The sequence below is a fragment of the Anomaloglossus baeobatrachus genome, chromosome 3 (assembly GCF_048569485.1).
Source record: "Anomaloglossus baeobatrachus isolate aAnoBae1 chromosome 3, aAnoBae1.hap1, whole genome shotgun sequence".
Classification (NCBI taxonomy): Eukaryota; Metazoa; Chordata; class Amphibia; order Anura; family Aromobatidae; genus Anomaloglossus; species Anomaloglossus baeobatrachus.
The window spans coordinates 547,617,345-547,637,361 of record NC_134355.1 but is presented as its reverse complement, the minus strand read 5'-3'; positions in this window follow the sequence as shown (position 1 = coordinate 547,637,361).

Sequence of the window (20,017 nt, the reverse complement as noted above, 5' to 3'; positions counted from 1 at the left end):
CCCCATCCTGTTCTCCATTCTGTAATAATGTGCTCATCCTTGCCCCCATGCTGTAGTAATGTGCCCATTCATGTCCTCATGCTGTTGTAATGCGTCCATCCTTGTCCCCATCCTGTAGTAATGTTACATCCTTGTCCCCATCCTGTAGGAATGTGCCCATCATTTTCCCCATCCTGTAGTAATGTGTCCATCCTTGTCCCTTTTTACTAATGTGTCCATCTTTATCCAAATCCTGTAGTAATGTGACCATCCTTGCCCCTCAACCTGTAGTAATGTCCCCATCCTTGTCCCCAAGTTGTAGTAATGTTGTAATAATGTGCCCTTCCTTGTCCCCATTCTGTAGTCATGTGCCCATCCTTCTCCCCTTCATGCTATAGTGAGCCCATCCTTGTCCCCATCCTGTAGTAATGTGCCTATTCTTGTCCCCCTGCTGTAGTAATGTGCCCATCCTTCACATGACAGCTCTGAACTGAGGAGAAGAGAGGGCCTGCCAGCAGGGCAGGTAGATAGTTGGCATCTACCTACATGCCCCCTATGTAGCCAAATAGATAAATAATAGTGTGAGTTACTGTGAATCATGATATTATCAAAATTCAGCATATAGTGTGCGGGGGGATGGGGTTTAGATCAGTGCTGCTGCTGAGTGCTGAAAGAATTGCCATTTTTTTTTTCCCTAACCACGCATACAGTGTGGCGGGCCAGGCTGTCAGCAAATCACAGACACAACCACAGCAAAGTAGCAAAGTAGATTTTTGCCAGGCAAGCAAGGGCATGTGTCATAGGCTGTGCATGTCCTTGCCTTAAAGCCATTTTCCCCATCACCGCCATTATCTCTCTGCTGTGGGTGGGTGACAGTCACGGCTCCTGCTCCCACTGCCGCTGCTGCTGTGTGCGCTATATACATACAGTGCAATCTACACAGCGCTTTAGGGATTAGGGACTACTTGTAATTTCAGCCCTTTTCAGGGCTGTATTACAGCCATTCATAGCCATTTTTGCTAGGCAGGTCCGTGCCAACACTGTGCAGGGGTTTATATAACAGCGTCTGGCTACATCAGCTCAGGCAATTCCTTGGTGCATTTTTTCATTGGCAGGGATAGAAAGTGAGGATTCCTTTGCTGTCCAGCTACCTACAGCACCTGTGCATTCTACCCACCTGCCCATTTTTACTACGCAATTTTAATTGCAAACAGTGCTGACACTTTTAGTGGCATAGTAAAATTGTCAGGGATACTACCTTACAGTTCCTCTTCTGTCAAGCAAGGTACACCACATGTGCATTCTACACACCTCTCCATTTCTGCTACGCAATTTTAATTTCGAAAAGTGCTGACACTTTTAGGGGCATAGTAAAATTGTCAGGGATACTACCTTAGGGTTTCTTTGCTGTCAAGCAAGATACACAACATGTGCATTCTACACTCCTCTCCATTTCTGCTACGCAATTTTAAATTGCAAAAGTGCTGACACTTTTAGGGGCATAGTAAAATTGTCAGGGATACTACCTTAGGGTTTCTTTTGTTGTCAAGCAAAATACACCACATGTGCATCCTACACTCCTCTCCATTTCTGCTACGCAATTTTTAACTGCACGTAGTCCAGGCAATCTGTGACGACGGTGCAGGCGTGGATATAATGTTGCCTTCATCCAAAGGGGGTTCTCTTGATGTCTGAGAGAGCTCAACACCAGCAGCTGTTTCCACTTCAAAAACAACTGACGACCTGCCAATCACACTGTCTGTTGCGGGTAAAGGGGTGGAAGGTCAGCGTCAAAAAGCATGTGTACAGTTAGGTCCAGAAATATTTGGACAGTGACACAAGTTTTGTTATTTTAGCTGTTTACAAAAACATGTTCAGAAATACAATTATATATATAATATGGACTGAAAGTGCACACTCCCAGCTGCAATATGAGAGTTTTCACATCCAAATCGGAGAAAGGGTTTAGGAATCATAGCTCTGTAATGCATAGCCTCCTCTTTTTCAAGGGACCAAAAGTAATTGGACAAGGGACTCTAAGGGCTGCAATTAAGTCTGAAGGCGTCTCCCTCATTAACCTGTAATCAATGAAGTAGTTAAAAGGTCTGGGGTTGATTACAGGTGTGTGGTTTTGCATTTGGAAGCTGTTGCTGTGACCAGACAACATGCGGTCTAAGGAACTCTCAATTGAGGTGAAGCAGAACATCCTGAGGCTGAAAAAAAAGAAAAAATCCATTAGAGAGATAGCAGACATGCTTGGAGTAGCAAAATCAACAGTCGGGTACATTCTGAGAAAAAAGGAATTGACTAGTGAGCTTGGGAACTCAAAAAGGCCTGGGCGTCCACGGATGACAACAGTGGTGGATGATCGCCGCATACTTTCTTTGGTGAAGAAGAACCCGTTCACAACATCAACTGAAGTCCAGAACACTCTCAGTGAAGTAGGTGTATCTGTCTCTAAGTCAACAGTAAAGAGAAGACTCCATGAAAGTAAATGCAAAGGGTTCACATCTAGATGCAAACCATTCATCAATTCCAAAAATAGACAGGCCAGAGTGAAATTTGCTGAAAAACACCTCATGACGCCAGCTCAGTTCTGGAAAAGTATTCTATGGACAGATGAGATAAAGATCAACCTGTACCAGAATAATGGGAAGAAAAAAGTTTGGAGAAGAAAGGGAACGGCACATGATCCAAGGCACACCACATCCCCTGTAAAATATGGTGGAGGCAACGTGATGACATGGGCATGCATGGCTTTCAATGGCACTGGGTCACTTGTGTTTATTGATGACATAACAGCAGACAAGAGTAGCCGGATGAATTCTGAAGTGTACCGGGATATACTTTCAGCCCAGATTCAGCCAAATGCCGCAAAGTTGATCGGACGGCGCTTCATAGTACAGATGGACAATGACCCCAAGCATACAGCCAAAGCTACCCAGGAGTTCATGAGTGCAAAAAAGTGGAACATTCTGCAATGGCCAAGTCAATCACCAGATCTTAACCCAATTGAGCATGCATTTCACTTGCTCAAATCCAGACTTAAGACGGAAAGACCCACAAACAAGCAAGACCTGAAGGCTGTGGCTGTAAAGGCCTGGCAAAGCATTAAGAAGGATGAAACCCAGCGTTTGGTGATGTCCATGGGTTCCAGACTTAAGGCAGTGATTGCCTCCAAAGGATTCGCAACAAAATATTGAAAATAAAAATATTTTGTTTGGGTTTGGTTTATTTGTCCAATTCCTTTTGACCTCCTAAAATGTGGAGTGTTTGTAAAGAAATGTGTACAATTCCTACAATTTCTATCAGATATTTTTGTTCAAACCTTCAAATTAAACGTTACAATCTGCACTTGAATTCTGTTGTAGAGGTTTCATTTCAAATCCAATGTGGTGGCATGCAGAGCCCAACTCGCGAAAATTGTGTCACTGTCCAAATATTTCTGGACCTAACTGTAACTGCTGTCCCCACAGTCACAGAGGATGAAGAGCACGCAGATGCCATTGATGGGGCAGACGGTGGTTGCACAGTCCCGCTAGGCCGCATTGTAGCACAGTGAACTTCCCATTGCGACTTATGCTTCATTTAAAGTAGTGTACAGGGTGGGCTCCCCAGTATATGTACCGCCCCACGCTCGGCTGCAGCTGAGCTGCTCGGGTCCGGGCTCGTTGGTGGGTGGCTCGAGCGCCTCCGGACCCGTGGTCACTTCGCTCTGAAAGGGGATGCTGGCGCTTTTGGTGGGGGTTAGGTATGTGCACGGCCGGAGCAACGCTTGAGTTTGTGACACCACCCATGGGATGTGGTGAAGGTAGATACTACCGCTGCAGTTACGGGGCACCCGGGGGAGATATTTATGCAGCAAGTTGTTAACCCCTCCGTGGGCAGGGATGGTGGCCTCAGTCAGGACCCGTTGGGGGTAGCTGGGCGGTGCAGGGCGGTGCGAGGCCGGATGGCACTGTTGTACTCACTGTTATTGACACACACAAGTCTTTGGTAAACAAAGTTGATGGTGCTCGGTGCCCACAGCCGGCTGCGTCTGGTCCCCCACCCGGTTCGGTGGTTTTGGCCTTTCTCCTGCACCGTGTTGTGTATTTGGGCTGCCTGCGCTTCAGCGACGGGAGTCCGCTCCCCGGCTTTGTGGATGTCGGGAGAGCCCTTTTGCCTGCAGACGCTGGCCCGTGAGATCTCTCTGCCTGTGCGGTGGCTTTCTATCCCCCTCAGTGGGCTGTTGTCTTCAGTCGGGACTTGGGTGGGAAAGGACCTATAGTCCAGACCGCAATCAGTTAATTAACTCAGTCCAGTGGATTCTGGACCTTGTGTCAGGGTCTGAGTACCCCCCTGTGTGCTCCGGTTTTTGAGTCGGTTCCCCGGGTCGATACCGGTGGGCCACTACCCTGTCCCGGTCCACCACGGTTTCACTGAGCCGTCTTCCCGGCTCCTGCAGGCTAAGGCCACCATTTGCCTCCTAGCCAAAGGTGCCCGGGTTCCAACCCCTGCACCAGACTCCTTCACTCCTCACTCACTACTCAAACTGATCTGCCTGTTTCCTGCCTCAGGCTCTCTGAACTCCTTGGTGAGTGTGGCCAACCGCCTGGCTCTGCCCCCTGTTGTGTTCATCAAGCACTGAGGGAGGTGACTAGGTTTTAATGGTTGGCTGATGACACCTTTTTGGGGGACAGGTGTTGTGCGGGGGTCTATCTGTGACTACCTGGCTAGTCCAGGATGTCACATATACAGCAAAACCACACACTTGGAAAAGGACTCTAGGCAGTTGGGTTGATAAATGATTGTTTAACTTTCCAAAAACAAACAATAAGAACCATGCATAAAACTGAAAGAATAGAACAATCTATTCACAATTCCAAAAGCCTACACCCCTATGCTGCAACACTCGTAATGACGATTTATACCCCCTGCTCACCAACTTTTGCCTAACCAAGGGACTGTCTAAACAGTTGCCTACTAGCTGGTAATCCCTCTGCATAGCAGGAGTAATTGTGGGTGTGTGTGTGTGTGTGTGTGCGAACACGACCTACCAGTGTCGCCTCACAAGAGCTTACAACTTATCTACCTAAACATAGACAAAACCCATTATCCCCCCTGAATACCCTTGTTAGCTAAAGCCTCACAGATAAGGCAGATGATAACAGTGTGAAGGCAAACCACACAGCTCAGCAACACAGTCCTGTAAATCTTGTAAAGCAACAGTCCATGCAAACATGTGTTGCTGTCACTCTATGATTTTAACTGTAACTGACAAATTGACAGAGCAGAGGCATCAAGTCTTAGGGGTACTTTGCACGTTACGACATCGCTAGCATCACCTAGCGATGCCGAGCACGATAGAAACCGCCCCCGTCGCACATGCAATATCTTGTGATAGCTGCCCTAGCGAACATTATTGCTACGGTAGCTTCACACGCACTTACCTGCCCTGCGACGTCGCTCTGGACGGTGACCCGCCTCCTTCCTAAGGGGGCGGATCATGCGGCGTCATAGCGACGTCACACGGCAGGCGGCCAATAGAAGCGGAAGGGTGGAGATGAGCGGGACGTAAACATCCCGCCCACCTCCTTCCTTCCGCATAGCCGGTGGAGGCAGGTAAGAAGATGTTCCTCGCTCCTGCGGCTTTACACACAGCGATGTGTGCTACCGCAGGAAGGAGGAACAAAATCGTATCTGCTATTGGTGCGACATTATGAAAATTACCGACGCTACACAGATCACCGATTTTTGATGCTTTCGCGATCTTTTATCGGCACATCTAGGCTTTACACATTGCAACGTCGTTACCGGCACCGGATGTGCGTCACTTTCGATTTGACCCCCACGATATCGCAGTAGCGATGATGCAGCGTGCAAAGTACTCCTTATTGTCTATATAGTCGGCCGAAGCAGAACAGATATGTGTTTTGCTAAGAAAACAAAGTGTTGTGTGCACACATTACTGTCTGGTCCCAGCTTACCGTGCCCGGGTACTGTGGTGTCCAGTTACCATCAATACAGAGTTTACGATCCTCTCCCGGTAAACAGTATAGACAGCACCGGAAGAATGTCAGTCTCCGGCACAGGATGCTGCTCACAGGCGTTACGGTCCTCCTTACCAAATTCCAACACGAGTCCCCTCACAATTCACCAAAGTGTTTCCGCGGTGGCTCCTTGCTATAATGCACACCTTTAGCTTTTCCTTCACTTCACAGACAGCACCTCCTCCACTTTCCAAGTCCACAGAAGAAGACAGTTTTGCTATTGCTATAGTAACCAAACGGTCAAAGGCAGATGCAAAAAACAGCATCCCCTTGTGGGTAGTCTGCAACAATGCATGCAATGAACGGCAAATAAGCATGTTGCATTCAAAGTGGATAAAGCTCATCAATACACCCTCATGCTATCACTTCATATCCATGTGACAGTTCATGGACGAAGTACTCAAAGTAGTGAGTTTTTGGCCTCTACTTAGAGATTGGTGACAAATTTTACAAATTACATGACTTGGGTGATCATTTGCGATGTAAAAAAAAGCCCCAGGCTAGGCAAGGTTTACAGCCCATGCGACCTGCAGAGCCACCACGACTTCTGCTCAGAGGCAGGGTTGTGGCTGAGGATTCAGTTGTTGACGTGCTTCCAGTACTTTGTCTCTGTCAAGGAAGACGCAATGTAACCTCGTCATCAGTAGCATCCTCCTCCACCTCCTCTGCTGACCTCATCGACTGGCTGACTTTGGTTTGACAGTAAGTCGGGTCTCCAACCTCATCATCACCCTGTGTGTTTTCACTCCCCTTGTCCTGACTCCTCCGAGCCAGCCTCTTCCTGCCCTGACCGAATAGTAAAGTTGTCGTTCCAATCAGGTATCTGAGTCTCCTCAGCATGTTCCCCCATGTCTCCACCAGGAGGATTTACAGTTTGGGAATGAGGGTGTACATTATGCTCAGCACCTTCTTCATCGGGGCCTGGATCTGACTCACAAAGCTTCTGGGCATCAGTGCAGATCATTTCCTTGTCTGGACTCACTGCAGCTTTGGAGCAGACCTCTGATTCCAAGGCTATAGTGTGATTGAACAGCTCTGCAGACTCAACCATCTCTGTTAACCCATACTCAGCAGGGCTGGTGGAAACTTGTGAGCTGTTAGGAAGCAAGTGTGATTCGGTTGACACCACAGAGGAAAGGAGTATTTGGGATATTGAACTTGAGGTGGAGGAGAGGCCACTTGATGGAGCACTTGAGATCCATTGAAGCACCTGCTCTTTTGGTGCCTCATCTACATTTGGTAGCGATGGTTGTGTCCCTGAAAAAAGGGATCATATCAGATTATCCATGGGAAGAAGTACACCTCTTATTTTGGCTGGTAGTTGGTGTTATGAATCAGTGCTGCCATAGACGCAAGCAGCCTGCTGCGGTTCCAGTTGCGCCCAGGTGTCAGCTGCCATTTTTGTCCGTGCCTCGGGTCGTCCAGCTGGCTGCTTCCTCATCCACGTCTAAGTGTGGAGAGATGGCTAGTGCGCATGCGTGTGCCGATTTACCCCAGACACAGCCTAAGTACAGTGTTTCGCCTAGTGAGCATGCACTGCATGACTGTGCGATTCCTGAGGCTAAGTCCTCAGTTAGTGCTACTGAGCATGCTTCCACAATTCATGAGAAAAGCCTCTTTGCACAGGTACTTGGACTCCGTGCCATGTGTAAGTCCTGTGTTGGGCCTACAGAGCATGCAGAAGCTGATACTGTTTTCAGGCAAATGAGCATGCTCAGGCACTTAGTGCATCAAAGGCTAGGTCTATTAAGGAACTCACTGGCCATGTCTGTGAGGTGTCAGTCCATGATAGAACAGAGGGCATTAGGTGTCCGGATGATGTGGTCGGACGGGCTTGCAGAGGCATGCTCCTATGATTTGGCACCTCATCATTGTTCGTCAGACGATGACTGGTGAGGTGTTTGGGGTGTGGCTGCCATGAGGTCATCATTGAAGTGGCTGTTCCAAATGGATAGGCCGCTGGTTATGTCACTGATAACGTGGCAGTCTGCTTTTGGCTCATGGAGGTGCATTGTGGTCCACCCTGTGTTGGGGCAGACCCAGGTTAGGAAAGGGGCTGGAGACAACAAGGAGGTGTGCAGTCTTCTATTATGCTCAGACAGAGCACACCTCCATGTGTTGAACCCATTGTGGCTTTAGGCCAGAGGTAGGCAGGCATAGGGCGTTGGTGCAGGACGCCACCACACTTGGTAACGCAGAACGGTTACGACCAGCTATTGTCCTACCAGTCCTGCTAGTGCAGCACAATGGCATTAACTGGGCTGCTGCTGCGCCTGCTGTCCATAGATGTGCCCCCTACGCACACGGACAGCGTACCCAATGGCCCCTGTGTTGTTAACAGGGAGTTCCTGAGCTGGGTGTGTGGACCCTGTGATGCTAACAGGGTTCCCAGTCTTCAGATCCGAGTGTCGTCTAACTCGGTTCAGGCTACTATTTTTTTCAGAGTCACCCAGCTCTGTATCCTCCTCCTAACCTTCGGGTTGCCAGCATCTCCTTTTCCATCTAGGAGCACGGTGGTCCCTGACTGGTGATTGGGATATACCACCTTATCTAAATCTGCCAGTCCCCCCGTAACAGATGGTGTTTCTTCAGCAGATGTTACTGTTGCTTAACCACCAAACCCACAGACACAAACGTTTTTCCCCTTTCTAACACACCTGTTCCCCTTTCCACCAGCATCTGGCCTTTTTCCACTTATTTTGTAGATGACAAAATTTGCAACTCTGCAGGGACACCCTACTCAACGCCGTCTCAGCACAGCAGCCAGCCCTCTGTCCCGGAGATCTGGACAAGTAAAAGACCATTTCCTCCTAGCCAAGACAAAGCGTTGAGATTCACTCTGTGCAGCACTGGTGTTTAGTGTAAAAGCCGATCTAAGATTGCATACCAGCTTCTGCTGATACTCATGCATACGTGCGTCCCTTTCTATGACAGGACTTATTTTGCCAAATTTTGTCTTGTACCAGGGATCTAACAGTGTGGCAACCCAGTAGTCAGCATTACTTCGAATTCGGACAATCCGAGGGTCATGTTGTAGGTAGTGCAGCAAGAAGGTGCTCATGTGTCTTGCGCATCCAGGAGGACCAAGTCCTTGCTGTGTTGGTGCCGGAGAGGTGAGATTCTTGCTTCCTTCCTCTGCCCTCTCCCCCCAACCTCGCACAACAGAAATGTGATCAAGCTCTTCCTCATCTACTGAGTCTTCCATGCCCATCGCCAGTTCGTCCTCCATTTCTTCCTGGTCTCCTGCACCTTCCTCAACAGTTTGGGTGATACTATGCGCCCTTGTTAATCCCTCTCCCCCTCCGTCCCATGGCTGCCATCTTGGTACTGCTGAACTTGTGGACATTGTAGATCTTGTAATCCCTTCAACATATGACTCCTCCTGTACTTCCTCCCCTTCCTCTTGTCACATGACCTGACTCTGAATAATGTTTATAGTGTGCTCTAGCATGTAGATGACTGGAATTGTCATAATGATAATTGCATCGTCAGCGCTAAACATCTTCGTCGCCATTTGTAAACTGTAAAGAAGGGTGCATAGGTACTTGATCTGAGACTACTCCAGCAGCGGGATCTGCCCCACCTCTGGATCTCATTAGCCCAGGCTAACGTATTGCATAGTCATAACATATTGCAGCAGGGCTCGCCGGTGCTGCCACAGGCGCTGCAACATGTGCAGATTCAAATTCCTGCATGTCGGCAAATCGTATTGCAGTCGGTGAACAGGCAGACCGAAAGACTTCTGGAGCGATGCAAGTTGTTCAGCTGCTGGGTGTGAACGGTGGAAGTGAGCACATAGCGAGTGTACCGTCTGCAGAAGGCCATGTAAGCCAGGATAGTGGTTTAAAAATTGCTGGACAACCAGGTTGAACACGTAAGCCTTACAAGGCACGTGTGTCACATTGCCCTGGCGAAGGGCCGCACCCAGGTTTGCATCATTGTCGCACACGGCCTTCCCTGGCTGTTGGTTGAGTGGAGACAACCATTAATGAAATTCGGTTTCCAGAGCTAACCGTCCACAACTCCTCAGCGGTGTGACTCACATTTCCCATACATTTCAAAGTAAAGATTTGACCGCCTGATGGCATTGAGCTCTGCTGCCAGCATAGTAAGGAGGTGTGTGGGATTCCTTGTGCACAATTACAATGCGGGTGTGAGCTCTGCTGCCAGCATAGTAAGGAGGTGTGCGGGATTCCTTGTGCACAGTTACAATGCGGGTGGCCTTACCAGATAGGTTTTGAGTGGAGGTTGTGGACCTAGACGAGGTTGAGGAGGCAGAAGCAGTGGAGGAACTTCTACATACAGAGGAAGTATGGACACACAACTTGTGGGGACGGAAAGATTTGTACAGTAGACCCTTCTCCATCTCTCTCCTTAGTTACCCAGTGCTCAGTCAGCGACATGTAACGCCCCTGTCCATGCTTACTGGTCCAAGTATCTGTGGTGAAATTCATCCTGTCACAGAGTTTCTCAAGGAAGCGGTGATGTTGGTTGCGACATGCTGGTGTAGTGCGGGCGCGTCTTTCTTGGAGAAGGAGTGGTGACTGGGCATCGGCTCTTGGGGCACTGCGATGGGCATAAGGTCTCGAAAATCCTCTGTGTCAAAAGGGTGGAAAGGCAGCATTTCTGTAGCCAACAGCTTGCAGATGCTTAAAGTCAACCTCTTAGGCATGTCATGCCCTTCTAAAATCATGTAAAACACAACAAGGGGACTCCAACCACAGTCTCCCTCGTTTCCAAAAATTGGGCCACACACACACACCACTTCACTGGCATCAGTTGTCCCCCAGTTGCAAACTTAAAAAGATGATTTGCATGAAGCACTATCAAAAATACACCAGCCTTTCACCTCCACTGGATGACACAGGGGTAAAAAAGTCCTCTCTGATCCATGACTTTCTCATCTTGGTTTATTATTCAAAAAAAAAAGGGGACTCCAACCACAGTCTCCCTCTTTTCCAAAAATTGGGCCACACACACACCACCTCACTGGCATCAGTTGTCCCCCAGTTGCAAGCTTAAAAACTTGATTTGCGTGAATCACTATCAAAAAGCCACCAGCCTTTCGCCTCCCCTGGATGACACAGGGATAGAAAAGTCCTTGCGGATCCATGACTTGTTCATCTTGATGAACGTTAGTCTGTCCACATTGTCACTGGACAGACGCGAACGCTTATCTGTCAGCACACACCCAGCAGCACTGAAGACACGTTCCGAGAGGACGCTGTCTGCGGAACACAACAAGATCCCCAAGGTGTAAGTGGCGAGCTCAGGCAATTTATCCAGATTGGAAGCCCAAAATGAGCAAGGCTCAAGTTGCACAGTAATGGCATCGATGTTCACTTGCAGATACTCTGATATCTGTGTCTCCTCCTCTTTTTACTCGTCGAGCTCTTTTGTTTTCGCATGAGTATATGTCCTTGTCAATTTCCCATGTGTTTGTGATGTCTTCGGAGTTGTTTGTCACCCTTTGGACACCTTTGAAGGTGTTTTCTATGTGTTTGTATGTGTTTGTGTTTGCCTGCCATTGTTTTCAATGGGGTTCGAGTTGGTACGTCGAACGTTCTTTGAACATTTGACAAACTTGTCCTCCATTCGACGAACTGAACTCGAACTCTAGGGGGGTGGTTCATCTCTACTGATGAGCAAACATGCTCACCAGTGCTCAGTACTCAACGAGCAGCGGGGTTCTCTGGCACAAATGGAGTACCAAGTTTAATGGAAGTCAATGGGAAACTCAGGCATTTTAAAACTCCAATGCTTGATCGAGTAACAAGCAGTGGCGAGCATGCTCGCTCATCACTAGGCTCTACTAATGGCAACTGGTCCATCAAGTAGCCAGAGCAGTCGAGAGTTGTATAAATAGAGAATGATGTATCTCCCCAAGCATTGTACTGAGTGGCAGTGTCTGCTTGTCCACGAGTTTATACAAGTTCACCTCATCAAAGATGTAATCAGGAGAAATTGTGGGGTAATTCTTTTAGATAGTGGCAAATCCTTTATTTCCCATTGCCACTCTTTATAGGGCTTAGAAAACCTGATGAATACAACATAATTTATAATACACACCATTGCGCTGAGAACTCTTTTTAAATCCTTCAATGCCCTTTAAGTGTATTGTGACCTATGTGATGTGTGATTGATGACCATTACCTCAATGTCTCACCTTGACATATCCACTTCAACTGCAGATATATAAATCCACTTAAAGATATATAAAATCCACACCTATCACCGGTTAGGAGAAAAATGTAAATTGCTGTGAAGCTCAAATGAAAGATTCCTGTTGAACAGAGCAGCAATTCAAGATACCGTAGTTATTGTTAATTCATACATGACTTATGTCTTGGCATTACAATCTACATATATTTGATCGACTATAAATACCTATCTAGGATAAGAACTGATGCAAACATTAAGCCTAATGATTAAAATTGGAAGCACCAAGCATGAAGTCTCATTAAGGGATTTGAGATTGGTGTATTTAACATCTACCACTATTATGACTCACTAAGGTGCTCCTCAAGTGTGAATTACCATTTTTATTCTGATGGCTGCCGCCACTCACCTTTTGTGCTGGAAGTGAAATTACTGTCAGTTCCTGAGCAATTCAGATGACTTCTATCTCTGTTGTTATATCAATGTGTCATTGTAAACCTCTTTCATTGCTATAGCATTGTTTCATTAGTTTTGGAGCACATAATTCTCTTCTCAGAGGTCAAAGTCTCTTTCAAAGACCAGGAAAACTGTTTGACTCTTTTATCCTACTGAATGTGTGACGCCCTGGCCTATCAGGTCATCACAGGGTATTGTGCAATCTGCCCTTCTGCACAGTATCCACTCCTCGTTGGTTACGGATCCTGGTCCTTTGGTGTTGCTAACAGCTTAGCCAGTCAAAATAATAGGAACACTTTGCACCAGTCACACCATTGGGGGGCCTGAAGGGAATAGGGCCGCCCACATGGGGGTTGGTAGGGGAAAGTAAAAAAGTGACACAGAAGTGAAACAGGAGTGAAAGGAGTAGGAGGTGGAAGGTGACTCTCTGAGAGGGAGAGGTCACCGGTCCGGAGCCGGGCTCCTGGAGCTTCCTAGGTGGCAGACGTTGGTCTGGGTATGGTAGGAGCTGGAACCCCGGTCGCAGGGGGTAGTGTCAAGGGGCACGGACTGCCGAGGAGGGCAGCCGGCAGCCTTGAGCCATCACTGGGCAGGGGGCAAGGGCACGACAGGGTACGTGAGCCCTAGACCGGGAAGTAGTTTCACGTGTCCCGGTAATTTACCCGATGGGGTGAAGACTTCAAGATTCATCCCCAACCTGCTCCAAAATCAGGGTACTAGCGCCCCGTTGGGATAGGACTTTCCCAAATTACAGTCCAAATAAATCCTACGCGTGAACCCTGAGAGCAAACTCACTCCGTTAGCCATACGAGTGAGCGGGACCCGAAAAGTTTCAAGCTTGAGGGTCCAACTAGTGAGAAGGTGCCACGGAAAAGGCCACAGGCTAACAGCAACACCAAGGGCACGGATCCACACGTGCTCCCTCCATGCTGCACCGGTGCTCAGAATTCTGGTTTACAAGCTGTCGAAGTTGTTGTTATTCTTGGACTGAGTGAGTACGCTGAAAAGCCCCTTTTCCTCTACCCAATGGCACTCCAGTCACCAACAGCCAATGGGCCCCGGGGCACAAACCCCCTACCCACGGAGGGGTTAAACATCCTGCTGCTACACCATCGCCACCGGGCTCCCCAACAGCAGCGGTGGTCTCCTACATTGCCACGCAACGTGCGTGGCGTCACGAACTTACACATCCCCTGTACATACTTATCCCCTCTCTTTTGAATTTGAGTGTCCGCGTTAACCCCCCGGGTTCGGAGACCCCTCGAGCCACCACGGCTCCGGATCTGAGTGGCTCGACCGCTGGCACGGGGGCATTACAAATGCAGTGCTTCAACTTAGAAGAATCTCCAAATATAAAGTTTTTCATTATATTCCCAGCCTACGACTGCTTTCACTTTGTGCACAATCTTGACTACTTATTGGATAAAGCTGGTGTCACACTAAGCGACAGCGACAACGACGTCGCTGTTACGTCACCATTTTCGGTGACGTAACAGCGACCTTGTAAGTCGCTGTTATGATCGCTGCTTAGCTGTCAAACACAGCAGAAGCAGCGATCATAACGTCGCTACATGTGCAGAGAGCAGGGAGCCGCGCTTAGCGCTGGCTCCTTGCTCTCCTAGGTGCAGTACACATCGGGTTAATTAACCCGATGTGTGCTGCAGCTACATGTCACAGTGCAGAGAGCAAGGAGCCGCGCGCACTGCTTAGCGCTGGCTCCTTGCTCTCCTTGCTACAGTATACATCGGGTTAATTACCCGATGCATACTGCAGCCACATGTCACAGTGCAGGAGCCGGCACTGGCAGCAAGAGCGGAGGCTGGTAACCAGCGTAAACATCGGGTAACCAGGGAAAGGTCTTCCCTTGGTTACCCGATGTTTACGCTGGTTACAGCTTACCGCAGCTGCCAGTGCCGGCTCCTGATCGCTTCATTTCGTCGCTCTCTCGCTGTCACACACAGCGATGTGTGTGTCACAGCGGGAGAGTGACGACCAAAAAATGAAGCTGGACATTCAGCAACGACCGGCGACCTCACAGCAGGGGCCAGGTCGTTGCTGGATGTCACACACGGCGACAGCGATGGGACGTCGCTGCAACGTCACAGAAAATGGTGACGTAGCAGCGACGTCGTTGTCGTCGTCGTTATGTGTGACACCAGCTTTAAGCAGGCAAGGTGATGTGAATTTTTGTAATGAGGGAGGACTAACAATACAAGACCCTTCATCAAGGTGTGCAGAATTATTGGACAGCCTGTTTTCCTCAGTCTAAATGGGACAAAATAAGATTTAACCAATTGTTACAAGTCTTGCAGCACTCTTGAAATTGCTAAGATTTTGGGGCAAGATCACAAAGCAATAAAAAGTTTTGTTGCCAATAGTCAACAGGATCACAGAAAATGTGTTGAGAAAAAAGACACCTTAAGGCTGGAGTCACACTTGCGATTAACTCGCACGAGTGCAATGCGAGAAAATCAATGAGGCAGCTCGTATTTTTTTCTCTGTCCAAATCGGACTGAGAAAAAAATCGCAGCATGCTGCGTTTTGGTGAGTTTGACGCGCAAGTCACTCCAATGAAAGTCTATTGGTGCGTGAAAAAAAACCAGATGTCACACTGACGGCACACACACCATCCTAGTGACATGCGTTTTTCTAAATACATTTATCGCATGTTGCAGAAAACACTGGAAATGAGTGAGGTCTGTCGATGTCGGTCAATCTCTATCTCTGTCAGTCTGTCGGTCTCTCTGTCTCTGTCGGTCTTTCTCTCTGTCGGTCTATCCCTCTCCCCCTCTTTCTCATACTCACCAATCCCCGATCACCAGCGTGGCGCTGCTTGGCTGTCACAAAGCTCCGGCGGCTTTTCCTCTTTTGAAAAAGCGGGCCGCTCATTATTCCATCTAGTATTCACTGCTTTCCTCGCCCATTGGCGCCCATGATTGGCTGCAGTCAGACACACCTCCACACTGAGTGACAGCTGTCCCACTGTAATTAATCATAGCTGCCCGTGGGTGGGGCTATATCATGCAGTAAATTAAATAAATCAATAATTAAATAAAAACGGCGTGCGGTCTTCCCCAATTTTCATACCAGCCAGAGTAAAGCCATACGGCAGGAGGCTGGTATTGTCAGGATGGGGAGCCCCACGTTATGGGGAGCCCCCCACCCAAACAACATCAGCCAGCAGCCGCCCGGAATTGCTGCATCCATTAGATGTGACAGTCCCGGGACTGTTCCAAGCTCATCCCGATTTGCCCTGGTGCGCTGGCAATCGAGGTAATAAGGAGTTAATGGCAGCAGCCCATAGCTGCAACTAAGTCCTAGGTTAATCATGGCAGACGTTTCCTCCAGATACCTTCCATGATTAACCTGTAAGATAAAGAAAATAAAGACATACACCAAAAAATCATTTATTTGAAATAAATGACGAATAAAGTGGTGAAAGAGGGTAGTTTTTTTAAGTCCCCAAATACCCCTCCAGGTCCGAAGTAATCCACAGAGGTCCCACGACGCTTTCAGCTCTGCTACATCAGAAGCTGACAGAGAGCGGTCACAGACCTCGACCTCTCTCTGTGAGCTCCCCGCAGCAACTGAAGTGGGTTGCGCTATCAGCGATGACGTCATTCAGGTTACCCGCGGCCACAGATCTCAGGTGGAGGACTCGAGCTATGGCCGCGAGTAACCAGAGTGATTGCACAGCTGATCACGGAGATCACTTCTATCACTCAGGGGATTTGCGGTCACCGGTGAGACCTTCACCGGAGACCGAAAATCAGGCCATGACACAGAGACAGAGCCGTGGGATGACAATGAAGTTGGGTGACGTTCATCCAACTTCATTCTGATCCCGAGGCTCTGTCTGTGTCTGCTGTCAGCGGCCATTCAGCTCTGCTACATGGCTCTGTCTGTGTCTGCTGTCAGCGGCTATGTAGCAGAGCTGATTGGCAGATTACATAGCTGCTGAGAATAAAAACGGAACACATACGGATCACAGACGGATTGCACATGGACTACAATCATGAGAAAAATCACAGACTCGCATTGCAGTTGCATTACACACGTATCAACACTCGGACAAAGCTCATGCTACTTTCTAGCATGAGACTCGAACCGAGTTTACACTCGCAAGTGTGATTCCAGCCTAACTGTCAAAGAATTGAGAAGAATAAAACATGAAGTGACCAGCAACCCATTATCCTCCAGAGCTGTCTTATTCCAGAACTGCAACCACTTTGGAGTGCCAAGAAGTAATAATAATGATAAGAATTATTCACTTATATAGCACTGTTAATTTCACAGCACTTTACATATATCAGCAACACTGTCCCCATTGGGACTCACAATGTACATTCTTTAACAGTATGTCTTTGGAGTGTGGGAGGAAACCAGAGAACATGGAGGAAACCCAAGCAAACATGGGGTGAACATACAAACTCCTTGCAGATGTTGGTGGGATTTGAACCAAGGACCCCAGTGCAGCAAGACTGTAGCACTAACCACTGAGAGGTTCAAGGTTCAAGTACAAGGTGCTCAGTGCTTTGAGACATGGCCAAAGTAAGGAAGGCTAAAACTCAACCATCACTAAGGAAGATACAGAAGTTGAAACATCAGGACTGGGCCAAGAAATACCTGAAGAAAGATTGTTCAAAGGTTTTATGCACTTTGATGAAAGTGACTCTTGACAGACCAGATGGATGGGTCAGTAATGGGCACAGATCTCCACTTTGAGTCAGATTCTAGTCAGATGGAAGTGAAGGTGAAATACTGCTATGGGCTGGTATTATTAAACTTGAGTTGGTTTGACATTTATGAGTTGAAGAGGTGTGCCGCTCCCGCGGATGTCCCGGTATGTGTCAGACAACTCTTGTGGGCACAGGAGGTGCAATTATGTACAAGACACAAGTTTGTGTTTTTCACGCCAGTCCTGTGACCGTGGTATATTTTTACCTAACTATTAAAATAACGAAGTCCTTGTAAAATTAACGAAGTCCATGTACCGGGTGTACACTTGTAGCCAATCTAGAGGAAAATCAGGTTACTTTTCCGTTCAATTTAAACCTGGTTCATTAAGGCACTCATTTTCTATCAGTTTCTAAATGAAAAACAACAAACTGTGAAAAATAACAAACAAAAGCACCGAAAAAATCTATGGCATTGTTAACTTTTACAGTATTAACATTTTTAACTCGACTGGTACTACTCCCTGGGAGGCTGGTAACCAACAGCGGCAGCTGGCACAATCCACTCATCCACTATAGTGAGCCGTTTCGCATCTAGGGCATACCAGCCCCGCTCGCTCCAGTGCCGGGTGTAGCTGACCACTTCCCCAGGTTCCAGGTTGTGGCCCGGGTGATCTCTTGGGAGGTGTTGCTCAACATCTCTTCTTGCAATGAACACCTCTTCGGCTAGAGAGGCCTCCGACAGGAAACCCCACCCTTTCTCAGGGTCACCATGCCCCTTCTTGGTCGGCCTCGGACACGGAACGTGGATTTCCTTAGGTGATCTTTCTCTTTTTGAGAACGAGCAATCATCTTCCGCTGCCGTTGATCTGCCGCGGTCGTCGCCGGTATCAGCTGTTGTTGTGGTCATTCCCGGCAGGGGGTGTTGGCGTCCGGCCTCAGCCTCCTGGCTGGCTCTGGCTTTAAATTCACTGGTACGGCTCCAACAGCCGCCGGCATGCCGCACGCTAGTGGAACCGGTGGACTTGAGGGTCCCACTTCCCCTGCTGTAAACTGAAGAACCGACTGCCCCACAGCCGGGGTTGCAGGGTCCGGGTGCGCCGCCTCCAAGGACGGGCCCCGTTGATCCGGCCGTGTCTGGTCTGACCGGGGTCTGGGTGACCGCTGGCATGAATGCGATGAGGGTAGACATCGGTGTTGCTTCTGGAGCTTCATACGAGAATACTGCAGGTTCCGCTGCTGGGATAGGTAATGGCAGCTCGGCGTCCGCCGAGGACGGGGTAGGTGACGGTGGACTGCTTGCCGCAAGCGGGGGCAGACCGGATCCCTCAGCCGCGATGGCCGGATTAGGGTAATCAACAGAGACTGGGTAACCGCTTACCCTCTCTTCACGTGGGATTTCGATCTCACGGGCTCGCACCGCCATCACCAGGCTCCTTATCTCTTCCCTCCAGTGGTTCAGTATGAACAGGAACTGTGTCCGTATTCTCCTGAACAGCTGCTCGGTCTCCTCTTCGATTCAAGTCTCGGTCCCGGGAACAGCACGTTCAAGTGACCAGCTCCGCTCCGCTATCTTGCCTCGGCGATGTCCAGGAACGTTATGGCAGAGTCCTGGCATCACTGCTTCTCTTCCACTTTCTCTACATTCAGGCACGCCCCCTCAGTTTTGTCCCAGCACTCTTTGCCCGCTGTGGCCCTCTGGGAACTTCCGGTTCCTGTTTCAGGCTGAGGACGAAGGGCGGGGCTTCGGCTTTGCATGCTTCCCGAGGAAGATGGCGTATTTCCATGAAAAACAGTGGAAAAATGGCGGACGTCGCGGGAAAAAGGATTTGGATTCGCGGATTTCACTTTTCAAGGCGCCTGTCACCCAGGTAAGTGGGTCCTGCTTGCATCCTGTTCGTGATGCCAAGAATTTCGAGGTGGGCTGCCCCCGAGACAGCTGACGGGCTGCTCGGATCCTGATCCGTAGTGGCTCGAGGGGTCTCCGGACCCGAGGCAGGGTCGCGCGGCCACTCAAAATGAAAAGGGTGGTATTTACAAGGGGTGAATAACAAAGTTCGTGACACCACCCACAGGTCGTGGTAATGTGGGATACCCCCGCTGCTGCATTTGGGGGAGCGCCCGGGAGCGATGGGATGGCAGCTTGTGATGTTAACCCCTCCGTGGGCAGGGGGAAGGTGTCCCAGGGCTCAGTAGTGGAAGCATGGGGACTCGTCAGGAGGAAAGGGGCACAACGTACTCACACAGTCTAGAAATTCTGATACCGACAACGGGCAAACCAAAGTCCTGAATGCCCTGCAGATGTTGTGCAGTGTGGTGCAGAGTGTTCCTAAGGATTTGTGTATATCTGTTCTTAGCAACACCAAAGGGACAGGACCCATAACCAAGGAGGAGCAGGTACTATGCAAAAGGGCAAGTTACACAGCACCCTTGTGACGACCTGATAGGCCAGGGCGTCACAGATGGACATAAAATCAACCAACAAGCCTACTGCCAGCTTTTAGAAGGCACTTTCTTCAAGCAGTGCTAGAAGGAAAAGTTTTCATCTTTGACTAAAACCATGATTTTTTATGTAGGACAATGCTCTATCATATGCATTAAAGTCTACATTGATTGACTGCCTGTAAATGCCTTAAAGATGAAAGAAAGATTACATGACCCCTCCCTCACCTGAGCTGAACTGTATTGAGAACTCCAAAAGAAGGAAAGCATTCA